Here is a 5,002-nt window from a genome sequence, read left to right as displayed (position 1 = left end):
CTGAATTCCACATAATACATATTGATTTTACATAAATGCAGCAAGTGTTTGAGTAAGCATTTGGTAGGAACATAAGGTATAAAAAAGTGCCAAGTGGCATCTTGCCCTCAAACTCTAATCCTTTGTCTTTTATCTGTAGCACACACGCACGCACACGCACACACACACACACACACACCAAATGTGCCCTTTGAGAACCAGCAGTAATTTGAAGTTGTTAAGATACCGATCTGTCTCTCAGGATGGCAAGACAGCAGGATGCATAATGTGTGCGTGTGTGTGTGTGGGGCGGGGGGTTATACATTATCTTTGTGACTGTGAGAATAAGAGAGATATTGTAGGAAATGTAAAAAGTAAGCCAGATAATGTTTTATTATGTATTTGTTGGTATGTTTGTGTCTTCGCATGCGTGTTTGAGTGTGTGTGTGTGTGTGTGTGTGTGTGTGTGTGTGTGTGCTTGGGCTTTTAAAATGGCAGTTGGTGTGTGACAAGGATGGATGTGGTGGGCTTTCTGCGATCAAATCACAGTGAGGGAGAAGGGAGGGGTATGTATTATTGCAGAGTTAGTGGGAGTGTGCAGTAAATGCATTAGTTTGTGCGTCCTTGGTAGCTCTATCGATTTTTGACTTTTTTCACAAGGGCATCTTCTGCTGGTTGTTATGACAGAAGGGCTACGGCAACAATCCATAAACTACATAATTCAACATTCCAAACTTCAAACTACAGTTTCTAGTAAATTCAATTACTGATCAGTGTAGGAATGTGTGTGCATTCCTCTTTTGGGCTGGAAATTTGTACAGTAAATGTAATGTATTTCAAGCATATCTTTAAACCTTGCGCTTGATGTTAGTGTTTGACATGCTGTATGTTACTGTATATTACTGTTGTTAGAGCAAGTAAAACCCACTGCTGTCACTGTTGAATGCTGAGGCCAATGTCTTACAGATTTAAACTAATCATTAGGGAAACGTTTCATAGTTTTGGCCATCATTTGCCTTTGCACTTTGACATTGCTAGATTGCTAGAATAGAGCACATTAGAGCAGGTTGCTATGTGTTCAGACCTTCACAGGTCGTCAATAGGCCTCCAGTTTTAGCAAACCTATATGGAAAACAAAACTAGGCAATGCTACTGGTCTGTATTTTAAGTTAAGTTGGATGTGTTGAGTTCATAAGCAGCTGTTGATTTCCAGAGGAATTTCTTTGAAAGAGCTGCTTCATTAAGGGTGTTTCTGGTGCATAACTTTCCCAGGGGACCAAGAATCTTTTAGGGAACGGAGAAACTAAACCTGTGTTTCCAACAGAGGAACTGGGGACTAAATTTAGTTCCATTTCAACAGTTCCAGATCGAAAATTGTGCCCACAAAGATGGGGGACTATTCTTGTACTTTCTTATGGCTCAGGAAATGTTGGGGAAGAGTTTGCGCTGCTGGTTGGTCAAAACATTGGACAATATTAGACATTTCTTTTTGTTAATTAACATAAAACATTGTTAGGCTTTGTTGCCGGTTTCCCAACTAGTTTTAAAAAGAGAGAGTGACCTCTAATCGAGTGAACAACTATAAAGTGTTTTCCCAGTCTTCTTTTCCTCTTCTGCAGGTCACCTTTTGTGTCATTCATTGCATCCAACTCAAACATCATAGTCACACTGCAGAAACTACATGTACAAAAAACAGTGACGCTGATGTTGTTTCCTTGTGTGTGAAAACTACATTTCAAACACTGCTGCTGCAGTTTTTTTATTTTGTCATTGGTGTAATTTGCTATCATGGTTTTCAGATATAGTGGAAGTGTAAACAGGACTTTTAGATCTTACTTCAGTTCCTGAGTTTAGTTCTTCTGGTTCCATTCCTGGAACTTTTTCGACAAAAAAAACCCAAAGTAAATAGTCATTATGAATGTATTATTGCTTGTCTGTATGTTGTTCACACTGCTGTGCACTGTTATAGCATTATTGCTGTTAATTAATTAGGTGAACCAAATGAATGTTGTCTCCATTTATTCTTTATCTTATATTAAGCACCAAATTACATATCTTTCCAGGAGCCCTACTAAGAATTATTAAGAAAATATACGGATACATAATGCAGTGTCATTCAAAAGTGACGGGCAAATATTTAGTTCTATTACATTTTGAAGAATCAGTTGAGTACGTTTTTTCTATATACAGTATTTCTATACCACCATGAGGTTGGCATTTGTGGTTTTGATTTAAATATTTCAACAACTATTGTATTTATTGCCATGAAATTTGGTTCAGGCATTCATGTCTCCCTCATGAAGAATTGCAGTAACTTTTTTAAACATTTGTTTAACCGGGAGACATTTTGGTGATCCACTGTCCTTTCAGCTAGCGCCATCATTGGGTCAAAAGATGTTGAATTTGTCCAATAGTTTGATTTATGACCAAACACCTGCAAAACGAATTCCATCAGCCTTCAGGTGTACTTGCGTTTAGTGCTAATTAGCTAAAGTTAGCATGCTGAGAGACTAAACTAAGATGGTGAACATAGTAAAAAGTTATACCTGCAAAGCATCCACATTTAGCATTGTCATTGTGACAAGTATGCCTGTGTAGTGGGTAGCCTCCCAGAGCAGACTCTTGTTAACAAATATTGGGTTCACATTTAATGTCGTGTGTGGTTTAGATAATAAAGTATAAACCTGACAGATAGCCTTGTCTGTCTTACTTTACCTACCTTGCCTTCATAAATGATGCCTCAGTTCCAAAACTCAGTAATGTGTTGGTGAGTAATAGTGTTTGATGTTGGAATTAATTTTCATTCCTCTGCTTCTCAAGTGACATATGGTGAATTGCAGATGGGAAGTGAATAAGGGCTTTTCAAACCAATATTGAATCGAAAACAAAGCTTTCTTAAATTCCCTTGTAGGGGTTGCTGTATCTTTGTCCATCCTCAGCTCCACTAGGGCTCTACTAGGGCTCTACTCCTCTTTACTCACATGATTTTGGCCTACTGTAGGTGTAACCAGCTTCTCCCAAGAATGTACTGCACGGTCCTGACTCGAACCGGCGTCCTCTGGTACGGGAGGCGGACGCCCTGAGAAGGAGGCTAAAACCCATGGGCACTAGCGTCACTCGCCAGTGCGTCTCTTGAGGTGTCAGGGTCGCTGGCTTCCGTCACACTCACCCCCCGAAACCTTACTCCCATCTGGGTCACGACACCAATCTTGTTGTGGGTCTTATGTACAAATCCAGGACACACGTTTCAGGATTATCTTGGAGCAATTGATTTACCAGCAGCTGTAGCAGCTGCAATATGTCTGTAATTGTGGAGAGACAAAACATTCAAAGTTTCCCTCAAGTAGGCTACATGCTCTCAGTCCCCAAACCAAGAGACCTTATAGCATAACAATAAAAAAAAAAAACAAGTAATAAAATACAAAGAATAAGTCTGCAGCCATGCTACTGGCTCTGACAGACTGTACTTTGGCACATAGGCACAGTGGTGCTTTGAGCTAAATACTCAACATTTCACTGTTTTCTGTTTGGACAATTTAAAATTTTGACCTGATGATGAAGGTAGAGGACAAATCAGGGGATGACCAAAAATGTTTCAAATTACGCTGAGTGGGGCATAAATGTGTAACAGTTTTGTAGACATTCCACGTAAAACCAAGAATATCAACCTCAACATCATAGTTCTGCTAGAGGAAAAGTCAGGGGATCCTGAGTTGCAGAAAACATTATTCTTCTACAGGCGGAGTACTCAGGATGAATAAGCTCTCCTCCATGTGTTAATATGTCCCCTTTAAATCACTAGCAGTGGCTAACAAAAGCCAGGTTGTTTAAAAAGTCACTCAAGGTGTCTCTACAACTGCAGGTTGTATGGTATTGAAATTAAACATTTAATAGTATTCCCACAGAATCCCTTTTTATCTGACCACTATTTGATAACTTTTGAGTTTGTATTGCTGAACTACACGCCATTAGGCAAAAACTTCTATGCAAGATGTCCTGCTGCTCCAGCTAAATTTAAGGATGTGATTTCATCAGCTCTAAATTCATTATCAAGTCACAAAGTAATGGAGGACTCCTATGCTAATTTCAGTCCCTCCCAAATCTATCATCTTGTTGATAGTGCTGCAGGCTCGCTGCGAATGACACATGACTCTATTGCCCCTCTAAAAAAGAAAATAAACAAAAACCATTAGCTCCATGGTATAACACTGAAACTCGCAAATTAAAGCAAATATTGCAGAAACTTGAGAGGAATTGGCGTTCCACCAAACTGGAAAATTCTCCTTTAATTTAGCAAGATAGTCTTAAACTTATAGGAAGGCCCTCCGTAATTCCAGAGCAACGTACTACTCGTCATTAATAGAGGAAAATAGGAACAACCCCAGGTTTCTTTTCAGCACTGTAGCCAGGCTGACAGAGAGTCACAGCTCTATTGAACCATGTATTCCCATAGCTCTCAGTAGTTACGACTTCATGAGCTTCTTTAATGATAAAATTCTAACTATTACAAACAAAATTCACCAAGACCTGCCCTCAACTGGCACTGACTTATTTATTTAACCTTTATTTTAGCAGGAAAGAAATCCATTGAGATTTTTAATCTCTTTTACAAGGATCTCTAAACACAGGATATATGTAATGCAATAAGGATAACTGCACCCTGGATAGGATTGTGAAACAAAACCCATTCAAAAATGTGGGGGAGATTCACAAAGAGTGGACTGCAGCTGGAGTCAGTGCTTCAAGAACCACCACGCACAGACGTATGCAAGCCACTCTTGAACAAGACACAGCGTCAGAAGAGTCTCACCTGGGCTAAAGACAAAAAGGACTGGACTGCTGCTGAGTGGTCCAAAGTTATGTTCTCTGATGAAAGTAAATTTTGCATTTCCTTCTATAGGGAGAGAGGAGAGGCACAGAATCCACGTGTCCAGTGTAAAGTTTGCACAGTCAGTGATGGTTTGGGGTGCCATGTCATCTGCTGGTGTTGGTCCACTGTGTTTTCTGAGGTCCAAGGTCAACG

The sequence above is a fragment of the Micropterus salmoides genome, unplaced genomic scaffold (assembly GCF_014851395.1).
Source record: "Micropterus salmoides isolate LMB-PRFRI ecotype aquatic unplaced genomic scaffold, ASM1485139v1 Ms_hic_scaffold_12, whole genome shotgun sequence".
Classification (NCBI taxonomy): Eukaryota; Metazoa; Chordata; class Actinopteri; order Centrarchiformes; family Centrarchidae; genus Micropterus; species Micropterus salmoides.
This window is presented reverse-complemented; position numbering follows the sequence as displayed.